The 24,073-nt window shown below is 48.9% G+C and overlaps 1 protein-coding gene across 2 annotated transcripts in view; it reads right to left on the minus strand.

Annotated features, from left to right (window-relative positions):
• GRIPAP1 (GRIP1 associated protein 1) overlaps window positions 1–24,073 on the minus strand; it is a 1,613,923-nt gene that overhangs the window by 138,915 nt on the left and 1,450,935 nt on the right. The window lies entirely within an intron of this gene.

The raw sequence follows: 24,073 nt of genomic DNA on the forward strand, positions 1-24,073 counted from the left end.
TTGAGGTATGGAGATGGTAGGATACATGTTCACTGACGTCAATGGTGAACTCCGTGGTTAGGAGTAGCATTTGTGCATGGTTTGGTTAGGAGTTATGGTTAAGTTATCGGTTTATTTTGATGTTCAATGGGGATAAGGTGGTCATATGTAAGGATGTATGGTCCGCTGTGAAGGGGTCAGCAATAGCGACAGTAGAGTTTCATTCGTTTTTTTTCACGCACCAGGTAAGAGAGGTTAGGTTTCGGTTGGGGACGCCCACTGGCCAATCTGTGTGTTGTGGATTTAAAAGTTTGTCATGACTAGTGGATACATGCTTTTCAAGTCATGACTGGGTTCTAAAATGTTCTTTCTTGAGTATATTTAGATCAAATGTGCCACCCATATTGGGGCCTTGTGTGCCGTTTGATCTCTGTTGACTCATTCCATCTGCCTTTTTGGGAGCCTAGGTTGGTAAATGTTTTAGTGCTTTTGATGGATTTCAATGGTGTCTGGCCAGCATATTGAGAGAGAGGGAGAGAGGGAGAAGGGTGTGAGGGGGAGAAGAGAGGGAGAAGGGTGTGAGGGGGAGAAGAGAGGGAGAAGGGTGTGAGGGGGAGAAGGGAGGGAGGGAAGGAGGGAGAAGGGAGGGAGAGAGGGAGAGAGGGAGAGAGGGAGAGAGGGAGAGAGGGAGAGAGGGAGAGAGGGAGAGAGAGTGTGTGTGTGTGAGAGAGAGAGAGATGTTCTCTTCATCAGAGTGGGAATTGAGTAGTCAGAAACAGACGATACCTTTGCAAGTTAGTTTAGTTATGGTACAGAAGGGGCAGCGTATTAGCCCATTTAGGGGCATGGTAGTGCTCTGGAGTGGCAGTGATGGAGGGAAGGTGTTTGGTTTTCTTTAGTGGTGGCAGAGGAACGTAGTTTAGTGGCCCATGGAGGGGCAGGTTAGTGCTCTAGGGTGGCAGCCTAGATGTTCATTTGTGGCAGGAATGGACAGGAGGAGTTTTGATATTGTTATGTGGGGTTTATGAAGGTTTGTAGGGTATAGGTGGTGGCGCCTCCTACTGAAGCAGGTTAGTTGCGCCTAGTTGGGGGTCTCTGTCGCCTGGTGAGGAACTCTTTGGTCTTAGAGGTGTGATAGTCGTTTGAATGGTGTTGCAGATCCTGTGTGAGGGTGACATTTGAGTGGGTTGTTTTTTTTCTTTCCATTTGGCAACGGGCGGAGGTGTGGTGTATACGATTGTGACATTTTCATATTTCTTTTGGTAATGGGGGGAGGTGTGTTATATCTGAGGCCTGGCCCCGTATGCATGTCTGGTGAGTGGGGATATCAATGTGGAACTCTGTGTGCCTGAGTAAAGTGTTGTGTACAAGAAAACATTCTGCAAAAAAGTCAGAGCAACTTAAGGTGACAGCAAAAAACTGATTTGGGCTTGTATTTTCTGCTAGTTTTTGTTTGTGTTTTCCCATACAGCAATCAAGGGCCAGGGATATGAAACCTACAAATGTTGAAAATGTGGACCTTTGATAGGAATGTGAGAGCCAATACACTGGATAAACTGCCATGTGCGGTGAAAAGGAAAAATCAAGGGGAACCGGATCGAAAACAGTTGAAAGCGGCAATTGTGGATAAGATTAAATTCAAATGAAGGCAGGACTGAACTCTGACATCTGAGATTCTGTAGAATTTACCAGCTCCTTATCAATACAACAGAACAGATCTGTCTTGCCTTCTCAAGGAGTTGGAATTCATCTGAAACTCAGTAACGAAGATAATGGGCCTCATTACAAATTTGCTGGTCTGGTAACAATGGTACCTGTAAGCTTGCTGGTACCGTTGTTACCGGACCGGCAAACTATGAGGTCTGTGAGCGGGTGTCTTTCAGCTTGCCAGGTCTGATCTGGCAGGCAGCACAGCACCCGCTTGCAGACCTTGACGGATGCACCGGCACCATTCATGAATGGTGCCGGTGCATCCGTCCTTCCCATTCCCATTTGAGTCCTATGGGGCTCAAATGGGAATGGGGAGTAATAATTACCGGGGATTTACCGGGTCCGTCAGGGCTATAATGCCCCGGTAAGTCCCCATTGTCGGGTGCCGGTAAATTCATTACTCCGGCGGCAGCCGCAAGAGTCATAATGAGGCCCATGACTGTCTCAGACTAGTTCACAGGGAGGCCGAAATTGCAATTAATTATAAGGGGCATTTATATCGCCTGCATCTGGGTAGGGGGCGTAACCTCTTAAAATAAATAATATCCTTTTTATCCACTCTGCTATTTCAATCTCCCAGGCCCTCCTGAAGGAAGAAAAAAAGAATACCTGGAAAAACAAAGTGTTTATCTAGATTTTTCGAATGTGATTATTATATATACCAATTAGGCATTTTGTTGCACAGAAATGGCGCACACCAGTCAGTCGTATGTCATAGTGTTTGCAGTGACAAGCCTGTTGCTTTGAAATGGAAACATAATTTGTATTTAAATGTAGAAGTAAGTTATAAGCCAAAATCTGTAAATCATGAACCATTTGTCCTATTACGATAAAAATGGTGTCGCTTGATTTGCACCAGAGAGAGAAATCCAGTGGGCCAATTAGTTAAGTAGTGGAATGTAATGTTTCAGAATGTTACAATGTTAATGCAAGAATTCTCTGAGATGACATCCCATCAAATCGGAGAGAAAAAGCTACTCCCATCACACTGCCTCCTTCATCAATATGCTGAATGAACGCAGGGGATACGTCTACGGTGATGTCACTTTTGGAACACAATCACCTACACTGGCCAATTAGATTTGGGGAGATTATACACACTTAAACAATTATGGGGTTTATGGTCTATAAAGGTCAAATATATACCCAAAGGAGGACATTGGCAGACTGACTCGCTCACTCACTGATTTATGGAGAAGAATGAGGAATTGATAACAGGAAGGAGAAGGACTAGATTACTCTCCTTTTGGACCCATTTTGGATTATTGTCATAGCCCTGTAAATTAGGTTTATTAGGCATTGCAAGTCCTAGGTCTTCTTCAAAGGGAGAGTCAGCAGACAAGCTGTGGAGTAAAGCTGATCCCTTCTTGCTGACTGATGCCCACCTGTTTCTAGAGGGGGAGAATTGAACTAGTCCTTAAGAGGGTGCCCACCTGTCTCTGATACAGCCAAAAGAAATTAATTTGAGAGTATGATCTAATCCTGAGGAGAGCAATTATTGGTAAGTACGGAGGGGTGGGGGTATGTAAATTGACTGTACATCCTGGAAAAGTAAACATTCATAAGCCTATGTGCTTCTGGAATTATAGTTTTGAGGAAATAAATCCTATGGTGTGTATACGGGGAGATCCCTTAGACTCCTATTCTGTGAAATGTGTAAGCACTGAAGAGTATAGGACAACTCACTGTGTGCTTTAAGGGTGCAGAAGTAGACTTAGGACACAAAGGTGGCATGCATGTTGGTATAGATATTTATTGAACTGAAAATAAGGAAGAACCCTACCTGTCCCTGTGACAGAGGGGTTTCACTGCCTCAACCAAAACTAAGGATAATGTCAGAATGTTCGCCAAAAGTATAAAATCCACTGTCCTGTGTACTGAGCCTATTACCATCCCTTACACTTCGACAGAAAAACTATAATGAATCCTTTCTTCGGGATACTTAGGCAGTTCAAAGTTCCAAGTTCCAAAACAATATTGGGAAGTCGTCTCCTTTCCTCAAGCGTTCCTCAGGTACTGTTCAATAGTCTCTTTAGCACAGTTCTGTCTTCTACCAAAGGATAGGACTCCCCTTCCTCTGGTCTTCTCGTGATTCGTGCCAAAGGGGTCACTCTTTCCCGCTTGGGTTTCTTGTGACTTGTGCCAAAGGGTTTCTTCTCCAGGACTTCTTGTCTCGTACTGTGGGTCCCAGACAGGGACGTCATTTCACCAAAATGCCTGGGGTAGCGGAAGTGACATTACACCACCCTTGAACCCTGGTGACATCACAGGAAGTGATGTCATTTGACCCCACCCCAAAGTGATAACGCGGGATGCGATGGAACGCGACCTTTCACCCGTTGATTAAACAGGAAGTGCTATCACATAGCACACATAGCATTGTACACTACCAAAAATATTGTTATGATATCGCTATAATGTGATGTAATTTCATACAAGAATGGATCGCCATGTGTATCGTTAAGATCAGTGTATATAGGCCCATATTACCAAATTACTGTGAATGCAAGCAGACGTCCATGACCAAATGATAATGATGTGTTATTATATAGCACTTACGCTTAAGCGCTTCATATAGAAAAAATATACACCCAATATCACCCAACCTGTGTTGGTACTCATTTATCGACCTCAGAAGGATGAAAGGCTGAGTTGAGGCGTTTAAGAACAGCCTAAATCAGTGACTCGCCCCCTGAAGTGTGCCTGAAATAAACATTTAATAAGTCTAGCAATTATTGTATAGAATTCCAGAAAGACACATTATTTGGTATTGCTAATCTTTCTTATTTAGGGTCAGTGCTGAAAGTGTTAGACTTATGTCACTCCTTTTCTTCTTTATTTTAAGGGGCTTTAACAAGAAAGCCAGCCACTCCAGAATTAAAGATCCACATGGAGCTGGCCACAGCCTATGAGCTTGCATTACAAAAAATGTAAAAAAAATATATATATATAATTTTTTTTCTAGAGGTCGCAAGGGTGAAGACAGAGGTTGCAAGGGAGACCTCAGAGGTTGCAGTTGCGACCTCTGGTGACCCCTAAATGACGTCCCTGGTCCCAGACCCCTTATTAAATGCTGTACTGTCTCTTAAGTAGGCCCCTTTCACTAAACTGCCAAGCTTCTCTTTCAGTCTCTTTGGAGTGCTCTTTCACCCCCTCCATTCTCAACTGGTGTCTCTCGATTGTTTGGGTCCATGACCCTTCTTCCGGTCCTCCGCGACAATGGACAGCTTCTGCGGCTTCCCCTGGGCTCTTGTTGTCTTCGTTTGGTATTTGGCAGCTGTGCCACGCTGGCTTTTCTCCCCGCATGTCGGGTCGCGTCTGGACCCCTCGAGCAGCTTTGCTTTTGCCACCCGACACCAGATTTCACAACCAGGTAAATTGTGGTGTGCCCCGCCTTGCCATTCTCCACCTTTCTGTTCCAGGTGGTCAGGTGTGTCCCAGGATCTCTCTTTGGCATTCCGCTCCCAGGCGAGAAGCTGATCTGGGACAGGACAGACTCAGAAGGGAGTCCCTTGTCGGATTTTATGTCCCGACTGCTTTCTAGCTTCAAATAGCTAGCATGTTTGTATCGGTTCTGCGGAGGGTTCTGCATTACCCTGCTCTTCTTCGTTACAGTACTTTTGCAGTTACCCATATTCACTCTTCCCTCACTCGTCCTCGTCATAGTGTTATTTGCCTGATAAACAGAATTACCATGCATAAGGAAATTAGTGGAAGCAAGAGGAGAAAGAGTGTATGGGGTATACGAGTCCTACATTAAGTGCTGGATGCCTCATGTCTAACAGCATGATGGTGTGTATACCATGTTCTCCCTTGTCAGGCCTCACCCCTTCTAGAGAGGGGTCCCCAGCCATGGGATCCTCCAAAATGTCCTTATCAGGTAGCATCCTCACCTCTCTGGACCCATGGGAAGGGTCCAGCTCTCGGGGAGAAGTGATGACAGAGGGATTTCTCACAGTGCAAACAGACAAAGCAATTGAAGCCACTTGCTGATTACACCATTAAGCAGAATATTGTTGTTAATGCTAAGTTGTTCCATACGGGAAAGGGTGATCCCTTCTCACATTTTAAAGTTGCCCATTGAAAGTAAGGAACAAGTTACTTACCTGTAACTGTTGTTCTCCAGCATGGGTCTGGCATGGATTCACATGCTCATGAATATTCCCCGTCGTCGGGCTGGGAATCCTCGGTAAAGAAAAATCAGTATCAGTTTCGTTTCTGATCTGTCTTTCATGGTAGTAACCAATCACTGATCTCTGCGTCATACTGACCACAGCCAATGACTGCCATCTCCCTAAGCCCCGCCTCTGGCAGCCATCTTCAGATTTGGTAGCACATGAAGTGGCAGTATGACCAAGTGAAGAGCCGCAGAGGGGTAGGCGGGAGGGTTCGCTTGTGAATCCATGCCAGACCCATGCTGGAGAACAACAGTTACAGGTAAGTAACTTGTTCCTTCTCCTGCATGGGGTCTGGCATGGATTCACAAGTCATTAATATAAGAATACATAGCAGTACACACATGCACAACCACGGGAGGTGGCAAAAGGCTCAACGTTAAGCAATACAAAAAACTCAACATTAAGCATCTCTTACCGCCTCACCAGGCTCACCTTAAGCAAACAGGTTGCGCAGCACTGCTTGGCCTCCTGGACTCCTCCCTGGAATCTCGATCGACGCAGTAGAATCTCGTGAAGGTGTGCGTCGACCTCCACGAAGCAGCCCTGCAGATGTCCAGCAGGGGCACACCAGATAGGAACGCCGTAGTAGCAGCGATCGCTCTGGTCGAATGGGCTCTCGGACGGCCTGGCAGCGGTCGGTTAGCCAACCGGTGGGAGTGCATGATGCAGCCGGAGAGCCATCTGGAAATAGAAGACTTCGAGAGAGCCTTCCCTTGATTCACAGGTCCAAAGTTCACAAATAGCTGTGATGTCCTCCGAAAACTCTTCGTGCGGTCCACGTAGAACTTCAGCGCTCTAGCCACATCCAGCGAGTGCAAAGTCCTCTCGGCCGGCGACGAAGGAGACGGGAAGAAAACAGGTAACACCGGGGGCTCGTTAAGATGGAAGTCCGACGGCACCTTGGGCATAAAGGGGGGTGCGTCCTAAGCACCACCCTCGAGGCATGGAAAGTCAAGTACGGTGCTTTGCAGGATAGGGCTTGGAGCTCTCCCACTCGTCGTGCGGAGGTAATGGCCACCAGGAATGCAGTCTTCCACGACACAAACTTCATCGGTGCGGAGTGCATCGGCTCGAATGGGGGCCCCATGAGCCTGGTCAGCACCACGTTAAGTTCCCACGCCGGGGCCGGGGCCTTCACCTGCGGGAACGACCGGAAGAGTCCTTTCATAAACTCTTTTACCAGTCGATGGGACCACAGGGACGTCCGTCCTGTGGTTCTGGTATATCTGGAGATCGCCGCCAGATGAATCGTAATGGAGGCATGGGCTAGCCCAGCCTTTGCCAGCGATAGCAGGTACGGCAGCACTTGAGGGGCCGTAATCCGTAGGGGGTTGATCTTCTGTGCTCGGCACCAGATAGAGAACCTCTTCCACTTGTGGCCATAGCATTTGAGAGTCGAGGACTCCCTGGCCTTTGCAAGAACTTCTCTGCAGTCGGCCGGTATATCGTACCCTCCAAACGCTAGCACTGCAGGAGCCAAGCCTGCAGGTTCAGCGACGCCGGGTCGTGGTGGAAGATGGCGCCTCCTTCCCTGGAGAGAAGATCCGCGTCCGCCGACAGCTTGATGGGAGGGGACGTTGACAAGTCCAGAAGGTCCGGGAACCAGATCTGCCTCGACCACGCCGGTGCGACGAGGATCACCCTGCACCGGGACCTCTTGAGCTGGTTGATGAGTCGAAGCAGCAACGGCAAGGAGGGAACGCATACAGGTATAGGCCGTCCCAAGGGAACGAGAACGCATCGCCCATGCTTCTCAGCTGGGGAAACCTGCTGGCGAACCTCTGGCATTTCGAGTTTGTCGCTGTTGCGAACAGGTCAATTTGGGGTTTGCCCCATTGTCGGAAGAGTCGATCCACCTGATCCTGGCTCAGTTCCCACTCGTGACACGCGCGCAGCTCCCTGCTGAGCGAGTCGGCGATGGTGTTTCTTTCTCCTGCCAGGTGGAAGGGAACCAGGAACATCCCCTGGGCGACCGCCCAGTGCCACAGATCCTGTGCCTCCTTGTATAGGGCTGGGGATCTGGTGCCTCCCTGCTTCCGTATGTAAAACATTGTCGTGGTGTTGTCCGTGAAGATCCGCACCACCTTGCCCTTGAGCGACAGGAGGAACGATTTGAGAGCTCAGAACACGGCTCGGCGTTCCAGGATGTTGATGTGCAGGAGCTTCTCCTCCGGGAGCCAGAGGCCTCTTGCGTGGAGATCTCCGGTGTGGGCGCCCCAACCCTCCAGTGAGGCGTCCGTCGTCACCGTCTCCTGGTACGCCGGCGTCTGAAAGTCCTTGCCCGCCGTGAGGTGCGCTCGAACGCCCCACCACTGAATTGCCCGTCGGAACACCTCGTTGAGGGGGACCCTGTCTTCGAAGGTGCCCGTCGCCTGCATCCAACGGGCGTCGAGGAATTCTTGAAGAGGGCGCATCCGTAGTCTGCAGAGGCGCACCAGGTAGATGCAAGAGGACATCATCCCCAGGAGGGACTTGATGGACCTCACCCTGGCCACATCCGTGGCTAGCAGGCGCTGCACTTTGCCCAGAATGTTCTTCGTCCGTTCTTCCGCCGGTGCCGCCATGCGCCTCACTGTATCGAGCTTCGCTCCCAGAAACAGGGGCACCTGCGACGGCACCAGGTGGGACTTTGGGTAATTTATGGCGAATCCCAGGTCTGTGAGTAGCTGGACGGTCCTCGCAGTGTGTTCGACGGCGAGTTCCCTCGTCCTTGAGCGGATAAGCCAGTCGTCCAGGTAGGGGTAGACGTGAATCCCCTGCAGGCACAGCTACGCCGCCACAGGTGCTAGGCACTTGGTAAAGACCCTGGGGGCCGACTTCAATCCGAACGGCAGTGCTCTGAATTGGTAGTGGCGTCCCTGGACGACGAACCTGAGGAACTTTCGGTGAGTTTTGAGGATGGGAACGTGGAAGTATGCATCCTCCATGTCCAACGACGATAGAAAGTCGCCTTCCTCCAGCTGTCCCAGCACGTGCTGGAGGGTGACCATCCTGAACTTTTGTGACCTGATGTATTTGTTCAAACGACGAAGGTCCAGGATGGGGCGCCAGCCGCCCGTCTTCTTCCTGACGAGGAAGTATCTTGAGTACACCCCGGAGCCCCGGAGCCCCGGAGCCTCTTCGGGACGAGCTCGATGGCACCTTTCCTGAGCATTGCTCGTACTTCCAACAGCAGTTGCGGGACGTGATTTTCCTTCCTGGCCACAGGTGGAACGTGAGGGCACTTCTTCAGGAATTCGATAGAGTGTCCTCTTGCCAGGGTATCCAGCAACCCAAACAGTCGATGGAGATGGACTTCCACACGCCGACGAAATGCCTCAGCCGGCCTTCCCACCGGGGAGGCCGGTTCAGTCCTGCTTGGAGGTGGTGGCCTTGCCGCCCTGGCCACCTTGCCGATGGCGGCGAGGCGCTCCCTGCTTGCCGCGACCCGTGTAGGCCTCCTGAGACGAGGGGCGTGCCGCCTGGCGGTAGGATAACGAGCCACCGCTGGATCCCTTGGAGGCCCCCTGTCTGCCTCCGGAGCTCCGAAAGGGCCGTCGTTGCTGAAGGGCTCCTAGGGCGCGGGCCGTCTCCGTGTCCGTCTTTATGGCTTGGAGGGATTCGTCCACCGCCTTCCTGAACAAGTTGCTGCCTTCGAAAGGCATGTCCAACACCCTGGTCTGGACGTCCTGACGGAAGTCGGTCGCCCGGAGCCAACCCCGTCGTCGTAGGCAAACTCCGTTGCCTAGCTGGCGGAACCCGGTATCGGCAATATCGGTTGCCACCGTTATGGCGTGGTCCGACGCCACCTCGCCTTCTTGAAGTATTTCCAGGGCCTCGGACCTCTTGTCGTCCGGTAGGAAGTCCAATATGGGGGCCAGCTTAAACCAGAGCTCCCTGTCGTAACGGGCCACGATCACCAGGGCGTTGGCCGCTTTGATCGTCGTCGTCGCCGCCGACGAAATGACCTGTCGCCCCATGGCGTCCAACTTCCTACCCTCGCCGTCCGGAGGGGAATTCGACGTTGAAGCTCCTGACCCCGCCGCTTTCTTCTTCGCCGCCGCCGAGACGACCGAGTCTGGCGTTGGCTGGGCCCTGAGGCACAGGGGAGCGGTCTCGGGGACCCGGTATTTCTTCTCGTACCGGTCCCGTTTGGCTGGTGCCGTGGAGGGGTTCTTGAGTACCGACAGGCCCTCCTCCCAGATGTCATCGATTAGAGGCACCGCAATGACAGTCTTCCTCTTGGCCTCCCGGCGCTGATAGAGGAAACCTTCCTTTTTCTGCTCCTCCGGGCAGAGCTGGAACAATTCGGATGCCCTGGCGATCATGGCGTGGAAGGAGCCCATCTCGTCGGGCGGAGAGGCCCGTGCGACGGGAGACCCGTTCTGTCGTCGTCGCCCTCAGAACCCGTCGTCGAGCCCACCGCACCGTCATCTCCCGACTCGTGGGAGGATGTGGAGGGAACTGTAGGCCTTACGGGGGCGAGTGGGGGAGAGGTTTGGGTCCTCCGTCGTTTGTTCTGAGGACTTCCCGACGTGCCAGGTTGCGGGTCCTCTGGTCTGGGCCGTGGTAATCTCGTCCTTATCTCAGAGCATAAGGACTGGATCGCAGACAAAGTGGCCGCCGAGCTATCCTGAGACCTAGGTTCCGGCTGCGCCAGAAGGGAAGGCTGCTCTTCCTCGCCATCGTCGTCTTCCTCGGTTATCTCCCGAGGATCTTCCTTATGGGATCGAACCTTCTCGAATTGGACTTCGAGATTCCTCACGGCCTCGGTCAGTTCCTCCTCCGAGGCTGACTCCGAGCTCGAGGAGGCTACCGTGCCCCCCCCTCGCTTCTTCCATCATGGTGGCCATGACGATGGGCTGAAAAGAGGATTCCCTCCTTGGTGGCAGGGAAACTCTAGTCCCGGAGGCAGTCTCCGCTGGCGGGGTCTCTGCCAGCTTGGCCAGAGTCGCCGCGATCGCCTCGATAGAGGCCTTTGCCTGCTGGATAGGGGCCTTCACCACCTTACGTGCGTCCCGGGCCTTCTCCTTAGGGGGAGGGGCAACGCCTCGCTCCCCCTCTCCCGAGATCGGACGGGGCTTCTCCCGAAGCTTACCCGGGGTCTCGGACTTCCTCTTCCCCGAACCGGAGCGCTGGCTCGTGGTTGACGGTGCCGGGGAAGGTGCGCCCTGCCTGGCGACTGAAGAGCCCGACCTTTCGGCGCTCCCAGAGCCAGCGGACTCGCGGCACTTGACCTGGTGTTGGGCCCCCGTCGCCGGGGCGCCCGCACAGGACTTAGAAGCCCGCTCGGACCCTTTCTTCTTCTTCTCACCCGTTGACCCCTTCTCCAACCAGCTGGCGAGACGGGATCGACGGTCCCTCATGGTCCGCTCCGACAAGTTCTTGCAGAACTGGCAGTCCTTCTCTACATGAGTCTTGTCCCCATGAAGACAGTAGAGGCATCGCGAATGCTCGTCCTCCTTAAACACATTCTGCAGCCCGCATCCAGGGCAGCTGCGAAACAGCTTGGGTCCGGGTGACGAACTCGCATCCTGGGCCATCTCGAAGTAGGCCGCAAATCTTCTGGAATCCTCCAAAAGGTTGATTCGACGAAATCTTCACCCTTGAGGGGCGTAGGAAAATCCCGCAACGGGTACCCGTTAACGGGAGTAGAAACGGTGGAGCTTGAGGCTCGATTAACCGAAAAATGTGAAAATTCACCTGAAAAAGCGCGAAAACGCAGCAAAAGCTCGAGAGCTAAGCATGAGGACTCCCAACACTTGAACGTGCGGTAAAAATCTGAAGATGGCTGCCAGAGGCGGGGCTTAGGGAGATGGCAGTCATTAGCTGTGGTCAGTATGACGCAGAGATCAGTGATTGGTTACTACTACGAAAGACAGATCAGAAACGAAACTGATACTGATTTTTCTTTACCGAGGATTCCCAGCCTGACAACGGGGAATATTCATGAGCATGTGAATCCATGCCAGACCCCATGCTGGAGAAGAAAGGTACACTTTTCACAGTAATTAAAAAGTAACATCACTGAAGGGAATCTGTCTTAGATACATGTTGAACATGCATTTCCCTTTCTATGAGCTATTTAAATACATGAAGATGCAGTAGTTTGTTGTAATTGAATTTTTAGAATGCTGCGGAAATTCTGACATGCCTATTGAGTAAGAGGGCGGTATCTATTTGCAATAAAGGGGAAGTAGAGAGAATTGGATAAACTAGGATGTTTTCAATTATTTTTTTTCTTTTAACAACAAAGTCTTCTCCTGGCCCCTCATGCATTATTAATCAATGATGCATGTGTGCTCTGGGTAAACAAAACATATAAGTGGGGATGTGTGCGTTACAAAAGTTGATTATTGTTCATCATTGGTATTTTATGGATGTAAAACGTATTTATCTTCAAATTGATTCAATGATTTTTATCTGGTTAATAAATACACCTGCTGTTCAATCCTGTGTGTTTCTTGTCCCAAAAGAGGAGGGAGTCTATAAGGAATCAATGTTATTAAATCGGGGGTCCCAGATTCATAAAAATAACTATTAAATAAAGGAAATTGTGCACAGCTGGTTTGGGGTGGGTGGAAAGTTCCCATGAATTAGAAGTCGCCCGAATAAAACATCCTGTACCTTCCCTGCCGGTTACAGGACTCTGCAGGGGATTTCCCTCTTACAATGTTCCGTTTTGACTGCTTTGAATCTTTCCTCCAGGTTGTAGGATGCAGCACAAGGTTTCCCTATTTATCAGAATTGGTCCTGTTTTGACAGTTGCATATCTGTGAACATTTCACTTGCTTGGTAGACACAGACACACACACAGACACACACACACACACACACACATTGTATGATAAAGGCTCAAGGTTTCTCAGTTTATCAAACATTTTCCAGTTTTTACAGCTGCACATTTGTGATCGTCCACATCTGGTACAAGGAGACAGTTTGATGTCGAGCACTCTCTCCCACACGCAATGTTCAGTTGTGGCTGAAGCATGTTTCGGGACCTCCACTCCAGGTTTACGGATGCAGTGCGCGTTTTCTGTTTCATACAATATTCAGTTTTGGCTGAAGCATGGTGCAGACCTCCACACCATGCTCCAAGATGCAGTGTGAGTTTTCTCTTTCTTACAATGTTCGGTTTTGGATAAAGCATGCTTGTGGACCTTCACTCCAGGTTCCAAGATGCAGTGTGAGGTTTATCTTTATTACAATCCTCAGTTTAGGCTGAGGCGTAGTGCAGACCTCCACTCCATGCTCCAAGATGCATTGTGAGGTTTCTCTTTCTTGCAATGTTCAGTTTTGGCTGAAGCGTGCTTGCGAACCTTCATGCCAGGTTCCAAGATGCAGTGTGAGGTTTATCTTTCTTACAACGTTCAGTTTTGGATAAAGCATGCCTGGGGAGGGACCCTTCACTACAGGTTCCCAGGTGCAGTGTGAGGTTTTTCTTTCTTACAAGGTTAAGTTTTGGCTGAAGCGTGCTTGGGGCCCTTCACTCCAGGTTCCAAGGTGCAATGTGAAGCTTCTCTTTCATAGGAGGTTCAGTTTTGGATGAAGCATGCCTTCAGACCTTCACTCCAGGTTCCAAGATGCAGTGTGAGGTTTCTCTTTCATAGAAGGTTCAGTTTTGGCTGAAGCATGCTTGGGGCCCTTCACATCAGGTTTCAAGATGCAGTGCAAGATTTTTCTTTCTTACAAGATTCAGTTTTGGCTGAAGCGTGCTTGGGGCCCTTCACTCCAGGTTCCAAGGTGCAATGTGAGGTTTCTCTTTCATAGAATGCTCAGTTTTGACTGAAGCATGCCTTCAGACCTTCACTCCAGGTACCAAGATGCAGTGTGAGGTTTCTCTTTCTTACAATGTTCAGTTTTGGCCGAAGTGTGGTTGCAGACCTTCACTCCAGGTTCCAAGATGCAGTGTGAGGTTTCTCTTTCTTACAATGTTCAACTTTGACTGTAGTGCACTTGGGACCCTCATTTGCTGGTTCTAGTTAGTAGTGCAGGATTTCTCTCTCTCACACAACTTTCAGTTTGGAATCCTGGAACTCTGGAGGAACATTTCGCTCCGGGGTTCAGGATTCCAAGCGAGGCTTCTCTCTTGCTCAAAAGGCTTTACTTTTGCTTGGGTGACAACCCGCAATCACTTTCCTGCCCTTTTGCCTCCATCAACATCCTCCTCTTTTGGGTACTTCTACCCGCCCACAGCTTTAGCAGTGCGGTGTTTCTGACACGATTTCCCTCCTGCAGACACCCTCAATAGTAGTCCTCTGTCTCAGGTGTCTGTACTTTCACCCATGGCTGCTCTCCCTGGTTGGCATGATTTAGCTTGCTCGCACTCAGTACCATGGGGCGCACGAAACCTTAATTTTAAGGGGCAAGGGGAGGGGCTAACCCCTCAAATGTTGGGAGAGGCTGTAACTTAAGAGATGGTGGGGGAGGGGCAGCAAACGTATGTGTGGGGGCATCTAACGTCTTGACAAATTCTAATGAGACGATCCAAGTGCAGCTTCAATGTTACAAGCAGTTAGCTCTCTCTTTAAGTCTAAAAGCACCCACTTGAGGACTGCTGTAAGAATTCGTGCTCTCCTGACCCCTATGTACCCTTCCATTCACTCCCCTGGCATGCAAGTACTAACCCCACATCACGATTTCAATAGCCTAAAAATATATGCATATGAATGTCGATGCGAACAGTGAAATGCTTTATGTTAGGAACTGCAGGGCCTTTATTAACAGGGAAGCCCAGATGCTGTTTAACTTCGGTGTCCTGTTCTGCTGTAGGGCAGCCAGGCCGAGTCAACATAGACCAACATTTCAGGATGGGGAGTGGGAGGGTGGAGGCTGAAGCCCGGTCAGCTCAATGGTGTTGCACCACTGCTCAGTACTCATGGTTTCCCTGTTCTACATAAGCAGTATATCGTTCAGTGGACCGCCAGCGGCTTTGTGGGATTGGACGCTCAGGTCCGGCCTTAGCAGCTGCAGCGCCCTGAGCTGCAAAACAAATATTATTCAATAGGTGCTGATCAGCTCCCTATTGCTATTAAATACGCTCCGCTCCAGAGAGTGGAGCACATTTCATTTCAATAGGGTGACTGCCACGCCTTCTCCCACGACACCAGCTCGTAGGAAACCTTGAAAGACTCCCCAGAACTGGAATGGTGCGAGGCTAATGGCAGGGCAGCCCACCCCTAAGGCTGACACTGTGGAATGTCAGTCTTTTTTTGCAGTTCTTCAGTTTGCAAGCCCCACTTCTGCCCCTCAGCCAGGCTCGGAATGGACTGGCATATAGGGGAATGCTCGAGATGAAATCCCATGATTCTAGTGTGGCCCAGTTTTTCAGCCAGAATGGGCCAGTTTCATAAATTGCTCCAATATTTCAATGTTGTTAAGCAGATAGTCTTCAAATGCACCATTAAAAATATATTTCGAATGGATTGTGTCCTCCCACATATTCCTCATCTTTGATATTCGATATCTAGCCTTTTTCGTCAGAAGGCACTGTGCGTCGATGGCGTCGACTCGATGACCCTCGAGGGCTTCTGTCTCGAGGATGATTTAATCGAAGGTATATATAGCACGTGCAGCACCCGTTGGCTTCAGTTCCGTTTTTCCGTGAATACTATCACTTCCAAGAAATACAGCGCGCTTCATTGCTTTGAGAAATCGAGTACGTCTTCTTCGTCGACACCGACTACCCCGAAGACCAGGTTCAAGAAGTGTCCAGATTGTGGGTCGAAAATGTCATTGACCGAGCCACACTGCATATGTTTATGGTGCCTTGGGGTGGAGCAGAACACCTCAGACATGGCTTAATAAATTGGAATGCCATTACTGGCCACAGTGTTAAGATTGAATCCGACATGCCCGATGGAATATCTCCGCCTGGAACTAGGCTTAACTTCTCTTCGAGGCATGGCCCTCCGAGCTAGGGGGACTTTATCTTAAATCTTGCTCAGAACCCTGCTGTACATTGCTGGCAATGGTTGGAGACAGCCACGACTGTGAAAGGACCCGGAAGGGCTCCAATTTTAAGACTTTAAATGAAAACTATTTACAAAGATCGATTGGCCCTTTGCTAAAAAGAGGGGACAATGTTTTGTGCACCTAAAAAAATGGTAAGATTCAACCATATTTACAGCTATGCCCAGCCTCTGATGTCAGGCTGTTTATGCCGAAACGGCGCATAAACCAGCTCCCGGTGATGGCCGTGCTGAGCCCCTGTTTGAAGGTACCACCTGAACTTAGGGCTGTCGTATATGTACTCAGCCGGAACAGGTGGAGTCGGCCCGGCATGTTCTAACTCAATGTAAGGAATTGGGTACCATCTGTATGTATATGCTGGGCAGTTTGGTCCATTCCTATGAGTCAATCACCTCAGACTCCTTCTGGGACTATTGTTTAAATTCCTATTCTATTGGACCGCAATTGGCCCTTTTTAGAGTTTGGAAGCAAGTTATTATCCGATTGAGCAGTTGATAATCCAGGCAATGGTGACTGGGACTTCTCTTGCTCTTTATTTGCTTCTCTCTACTTTTTAGGAATCCCTGCTTAGGATATTAAACCATTCAATGAATTGAATAACTATATTTGGTTGTAGAGTTAAAAATCTGAAATTGAAATGTTTTCTTTTAAATGTAATTATTGAACTAAACGCCTTAATGCTGTCATACTGTTTATGATTGTACCCCTTAAGTGTATTTCTTGTTCTTGTTTTGTATAATCCTTTGTTTGCTCTACGTTTGTTTGATTTGATTTCGGTATATTAAATGTAATCAATGTTTGTTTAAAATCCAAGTTTTTGGATTATATCACAATGCATTTTTTTTTTAAACTGTTCCAACTGCCAGTCGATGACAGGAAAGGCCTTGAAGGAACAAAAATGGAAATTGACGTTGGTCGAAACCCCAAATCATCTACCCCGACCAAAAAACCTTCGACTGACGAGTCGAAAGGCGACTCTCCTTGGAGGAAGAAAGTTAAGAAGTTGATATCGAGGAGTGGCTCCCTCCACTCCTCATCGTCGTTGGAGAAGTCCAAGAAGAAGCACCACAGGTCGCCTTCTTCGACTTTGTCGTCGGACGCTTCCCCTGAGAGGGTATCTTGCCCCACAAAAAAAATCCACTCCGACCGAGTGGGAGACTTTCAGAACAGAGATGCTAAAAATAATTTGAGAAACAAAAGCCTCCAAGCCATACTCCTACCGTGCCTTCCAAAGAATCCGAGAAGGAAAGGGCTCGACCTAAATCCTGCGCGCCCTCGAGCCCGGGACGAAGGCCTGATCCTCATCGGGAGCCGTCCAGGCCTCGATCCGATGAGGTGTCATCGAAGGATCCATCGAGCCGAAAGCATAAGCACAAGTCGAGGTCGTTGACACCATCAATGCGGCTGCACCTTCGACGCCAGCCAAGCCCTCGACATCGAAGCCGAAGGCATCAATGCCAGCTGCGCCATCATTGCTGGCTACACCAGCGACGCTGAGCGCCCCATTAAAATCTATGGCACCTGTAAAAAAAGTTTCAACGACTCTTCCAGCATCGAATCCATTATTCACAAAACCCTTGATGCGTGAAAAGACTTATGTGCCTTTAACCAAGGAAGGACTATTTTAAGTCCCTTACCTCAATATATGAGAAGAATGAACCCTCAGATAGCGAGGCACCATTTGGCCCCCAGTTTGGTACGGCAAATGTACCAGAAAGCTTTATATCTGAGAAATCAAGGTTGAGAGACGTTTATGACAACCTGCAGACGGCCATTGGGGTGGACAGAGGCAGGGGAGCATGTTGATGCGTCATACAGATAGGTAATTGTTTGTGTGTTTGTTTTGCATTTATATAGCGCTATGAACCCTCGGGTATCTGAGCGCTGCTTATTTCCCACGGTGTGTCGTGCTCATTTATCAACCTCAGAAGGATGAAAGGCTGAGTTTGGCCTTGCCGGGATTCCAAACTGCGTCAGCAGGCTCTGCACGGATGTCAAAGCGAGCGCTCTACTCGCTGTGCTATCTGACGGTCATGTCCAATGTAGTGGAGTACATGGGGTGGTGTAGGCCTCCCTTACCAGACATCCTGGATAAGGATCCTTAGTCAGATTCTATATGACATTTTCACATTGCTCTGCAAAAAATGGGTGCAGCAAATTGGGAAACACCAAAAACCAATCCGGATGTAAATAAAAATTTGACCAAAAAGTACCGCCCTTCCAGTAGTGACCCTGACTACCTGTCAAAACACCACACTCCAGAGAGTCTGGGGGTACAGGCAGCTACAGCAACTTCTAAGCAAACAACTTACCCTTCAATCCCTCCAGATAGGGACGACAAGAGAGTAGATGGATTCCAAGGAAGGTATTTCCTGCAGGGTATGGTGCTTAAATTAGCCAACCCCACATGTGCCCTTGCAAAATTTACATTTACTCTATGGGACTGCATTTCCATAGCGGCAGAGCACATTTCGGAGGGGGATGAAAGAGATGGGTTCTTAGCCATAATTAGAGACGGCAAAGAGCCATGTGTGAGTCTCTTCAAACAGGTCTGGATTCTGCTGACCGCATCAGCAGAGCCTTGGCTACTAGCACCTTTATATGCAGATTTGTGCGTTTGAGAAAGTCTGGCTTTGCACTGGATGTGCAATCCAGACTCCTCAACATGCCCTTTGACGGGTCTCACCTTTTTGGCAACAAGGCTGACGAGAGCGTTGAAAATTTGCAGACCTCAAAGGCGGCAGCCACATCTTAAGATGCCGCTATTAGGCAGCCTCAGCCTTTTCGCCCTAGTAACAGCCTTGGAGGGGTACATCTTTTCCCTACTACTCCTCAGTTGGAGGAGCAAGAGAAAAGGCAGGTCAAAGAGGCCAAATAAAGTTCCCTCGTGGTGGATAAGGGAGAGGTGCGAAGCCTGCTCAAGCAGGGGCATCTTTACCATCTGCCACTGCATCAGCCGCCTCAAAACCTCTCGAAGGTCTTGAGTCACAACTCACGGGGCAGACTATTTCAGCATCTAGAACAATAGCGAGTCATTAATTTGGATGCTTTGGCTTTGGAAACCATAAGCCCATGGGTACTGCCTTCCTTTTATACAGAGACCTCAGAGCAATCCACCGGCGAGCCTCTTTTTGAGGATTCCAGATCCACTCCTTGTGCAGGAAATTGTAACCCTGCTAAAGAAAGGCGCAATAGAACCAGTGCCTGTAGCGGAGAGGAACAAGGGGTGGTATTCCCCTTATTTTCTAATACCTAAGAAGGACGGAGGACTGAGACACATCTTGGACTTGAAGATACTTAAACAATTTCCTCAGGAAGCACAGGTTCACGATGGTCACTCTTTCTCAGATCCTTCAGGCCATCCACCTCCAGGACTGGATGGTGTCATTGGACTTTCAGGATGATTATTTTCATGTGCCAATCCATCTCAAGCACAGAAAATACCAGAGGTTCGCAGTTGTCGGTTCTCATTATCAATTTCGAGTTCTGTCATTCGGGCTAACCTCTGCTCCAAGGGTTTTCACGAACTGGAGGTGGCAACGAGTCTCAGGAGATGAGGGGTTCACTTCTACCGCTACCTCGAAGATTGGCTGATCAGGGCGTCTTTTCCCAGAACAAGTCCTGTATCCTTTCAACATCACCTGACACTCTCTTCACAGACTGGGCTTCTACCTTAATTACAAGAGGTCCCATATGACACCTTCTCAAAAGCTCCCGTTCATCAGAGCTGTACTGGATACTTCCTTGAGAAAGAACTTGCCATGTGAGGTGAGTGCTCAAGACATTCCTACAGAAAGTCACCAAATTTCTGAATGCCCAACGTCTCCTGGCCCTAGATTTTTTTGAGGTTGCTCGGAGTCATGGCATCCTGCATTTTTCTGGTGCCAGAGGCCTGCCTGAGAATGAGATCCCTTCAATGGGCTCTCAGAACACATTGGTCCCAGTTCTCAGGAAAGATGTCAGACCTACTTCAGGTTCCAAGCAGGGTCGCACAGGATCTTCTGTGGTGGGCCTGCAAGGACAACATTCTGAAGGGAGAACCTTTTTGACAACCATGGCTGACTGCAGATAACAGTAGTGACCGACGCCTCACTTACCGGTCGTTGGTCTCCACCAGAGTCCAAGCTACATATCAAACATTTGGCGCTGATGGCAATCAAACTAGTGCTGAAGGCATTCCTGCCCTCTGTGCAGGGAAAGAATGTCCTGATATGACGGACAATATGGTGGCCATGTACTACCTCAACAAGAGAGGAGGTGTAGGGCCACTACCACTGTGCAGAGAAGCAATGCAGCTCTGTTACTAGGCAATTCAAGAAGCAATCTCTCCATCGGCAGTTCACCTAGCTGGAGAGGAGAACACAGTGGTGGAAGCTCGGAGCAGGCAGAGCACAGTCTCCCACAAGTGGGAACTAGCCCAGGAAGTCCTTCAAGAGATCTTCACCCTTTGAGGAAACCCTCAAGTGGATCTGTTCGCGACCGGGGTCAACCGGAAGTGTGAACTGTACTGCGCAGGGGAATTTCCCCCAAGAGGAGCTATGGGAGACGAGTTCGTGGTGGACTGGGAATTTCCACTCCTGTATGTGTTCACTCCTGTCCCCGTCATTCCTCACATGATCAGGGGGTTGAGGAAGTTCGCGAAACACATGATCCCAATTGCCCGGAATGGGCCAGGAGGACGTGGTACCCAGACCTTCTGGACATGTCCATATGTCCTCCAATGCATCTTCCACAAAGAGAGGACCTTCTCTCATGAGAGGAGGGCCGGGTTCTCCATCCAGAGGTCAAGACAATCAACCTTCACGCTTGGTTTCTTAAAGGCTGAAATACAAGGATTGGGACTACCCGAATGACGTAATGGAGATTTTGCTTTCGGCCAGAAGGCCAGAAACAAAGTCTTTGTACAGTTGCAACAAATTCTGCAACTGGTGCAAAGACAAGAATGTAGATCCTTTTCTGTGTAAAACACTAGATGTTTTATCCTTTCTACTATCTTTAGCCAATTCCTGGGGCTCCAAATTGGTACTAATAAAAGCTATTTGGCGGTGCTGCCCATCTTTAAGCACTCGTCAGAGGAATGTTCATATTTCAAAATTCCACTGGTGACAATTTATAAAGGGGCTCACCAAATGCGCACCCCATCTCCTTTCCAGGTTCCAACTTGGGACCTTAATCTGGTATTCAAATTTCTATGTGTGCACCCTTTGAACCTTTACACTCATGTCCTTTACCATTGTTAACCTTTAAAACCATTCTCTTGGTAGCCCTAACTTCAGCCCATAGAGTGAGTTACAGCACTTTCATCTAAGCCACCCTTTACTAGTTTCCATAAGGATAGGGTTGTTCGGAGGGTTAAGCCTTCATTCTTACCCAAAATCATTTCTATCCCTACCTCATCCTGGTAAGGAGGAGAAGAGATTACACAGGTTGGACCCTCACAGAGCTTTGAGCTTTTATATATCTAGGCTGTCAAAACTTTGCATTGATGATCAATTTTTCATTGGATATACGGGCCACAGACTGGTCAGGCTGTTATGAAACAGACCTTATCCACGTGGATCATTCTGGCTATTTTGGAGTGTTACAGACTGGCAGGCAAGGATCCCCCTGAAGGGTTAAGAGCCCATTCCACCAGGGGCAAGGCTGGGGTGTACCAATAAAAAGTATTTGTGAGGCAGCAACGTGGTCTACGATTCACACGTTCACAAAACATTACTGCCTAGAGTCTTCCCTCGGTTAGGATGGGAGCTTTGGAAAAGCGGTCCTGCATTCGGTTCATGGAAACCTATAAGAAACTGAAATTCTTACTCCCTCCACCAAATCCAACACTGCTTTGGAAGTCTATCAAAGATGAGGAATACGTGGGAGGACACAATCCATTCGAAGAACAAGTTACTTACCCCTGGTAACGTTCTTTCGACTGGATGTTCCATCCACGTATTCCTCATTGCCCTCCTAACCTACCCCACAGTAGAATTATCCATGCTATTACAGCTTTTGTTCCTTCAAGGCTGAGTAGGGTTATTCCCGTGGTTATGCAGGTATTTCTACTTTAAGAAAAAACAGAACTGAAGCTTTATATCGAATTTCAAACATGAGGAATACGTGGGAGGACCATCCAGTCGAAGGAATGTTACCAGGGTTAAGTAACTTGTTCTTTACAAGCCATTACCCCTTGGGTAGTATTCAAACAGTCCGTTCTGCAAAAGCATTTCAATTTGCGATTGTGGGCCACTTTTTCATTGGTGCTCGGGTCGATTTCATGTCTCAGTCCGACTTTGCCCTCGGCCTGCACTGTTCTTTAGCGCACCTCTGTTCTAACCGCCGATTTTCTCTTTTCCGCACAGCTTTGTTTGTGTGACTAAATATGAATGATAGACGTTGAACGTTTCTGTTTGTATTGTTACTATGGGGACATAGCCCCACAACCTTGCTACCTACCACATGCTATGTGGGAGGACATGCCATCTCCTTTCAGCAGCGTAGACCGGGCACAAAACAATAGCAAAAGCAGCTTGCACCTCTCCTGCCTCGCTATCCTAGTTTACATTTCCAAGAAGCAACACTTTTAAGAGGATGTTAAACATGCAGTCTAAGCGCAATGGGTAGTGCAAATTCAGGTTTCCTTATAGCCAAACAGCCAAGGAGGGGGCAATCCTTTTCAGAACACCTATGGCCAGCGCTTGTCAATGGGCCGGCTCTTGCCAGGTCCGAGACCCGTCATCAGATGTCTGGCCGGATCTCGGGGCACGGCAAGCGTCAGCCCTGACCAGAGTTTACAGAGCTCCCAGCTTTGCCAAGGAGAGCTGGGGGCTTGGTGATCTGATCTGCGCTCCTTTTCCCAGCGAAACTCGTACTTCTGCAGGTTCTATTTGCTCAGCCCGTTTTCTTTCTTCTGTCCTGAAAGGGAGACCACGGGAATCGATGGGCCATGAATATCACTGTGGGGGAGAAAGGGGGTGGTCAATCACTGTTGAAAGCTGGCATTCTTCATGCTGGGCACAATATTGTTTTCCAAATGTGCATTTTATACTTCCATAGATTTCCAAACTGAAAAATGCTGCTTGCATTCACTAGTTTTCTTAGAAATGTTTTCTTTTGGTAAGGATACCACACCAATTTCTGTATTTGTGTGCTCCTTGCTTTGTGTTTTATCACAGGTTGTATTTACAAAAATGTTGTATGCTTGTCAAACTGCTTAACCACAAATAAATTACTCGTTCTGCTGACAGTTATTAGGAAATTAAACTGTGGGTTGATGGATGCCAACTTTTGATTTTCACTACAGGGGCAGAAATAACCCGCACCTCCACCCTAAATATAAGACACCCATCCCATTCCCAGTCCAACCCATCCCTTGGCCAAACACATTTTATATTTGTATAGCACTTGTTTTTTTTTGTATAAGGAATTCCAAAAAGTCCCACGATTAACAAGTTTTGAATATATAACATCTCAGACACGGTCTCTCAACCTGTGGAGCTACCCTGGCAGCCTTCTACTGTAGAGCGGGTCTATGGGTCTCTTAACTTACTAAAAAGCACTGCATTACCGACATTACTTTGGGTGCACAACTGCCATCACAGTGATTTAAAGTGGGATTGATGTACAGTATGGAGTTTGAAAAGATGAAGCATGAAAGAAATTGCATCATTTTTAAACTATTATTTTGAACGTTTCCTTTGAGTGGAGTCCAACTGCTAGCTCCTCTTCCTCAGAACTCCGCCCCCTTGGATCCCCACCACCACTCGGCCCTTGTGGGATCCCCCTTTACATTTTGTCAATTTCCACCACTGCCTTACGGAAGGGGTGTGTAGACAGTACAAGCCACTAACAGCCGTCTCCCTAATCTAATCCTCAATGGAGAATATTGCGTCCGACGCATGCGCATAGAAACATCGAAGGCTCTTCCGTTTGTGAGAAGCCATCGGTGAATCTGTGTAGCAGCGTTTCCGTGCTTGCTTTTCAGCACCAAGGCCAGGGCTTGTGTTCGCTTCCATATGAAATGCTCTCCCCTGGCTCTCGATGAGCAAACGGAGCATTGTCATGTATCTACTTTGTTCCCGACTTTCAGCACAATCTATAAGGGGCATGCCCACATACCTAATTGTTCAACGGTGATGTAAGTGTAAGCGCTCGATGTCCCTGTGCACAATGAATGGCTGTCGTGCCATCGCTATATAGTACCAAGGATAAAACACAAATACATGTTATAATGAGCACGTGAAAGCCACTGGAACCGTGGCCTGCAAGCC

The sequence above is a fragment of the Ambystoma mexicanum genome, chromosome 2p, assembly GCF_040938575.1.
Source record: "Ambystoma mexicanum isolate Mex_15411 chromosome 2p, UKY_AmexF1_1, whole genome shotgun sequence".
NCBI lineage: Eukaryota > Metazoa > Chordata > Amphibia > Caudata > Ambystomatidae > Ambystoma > Ambystoma mexicanum.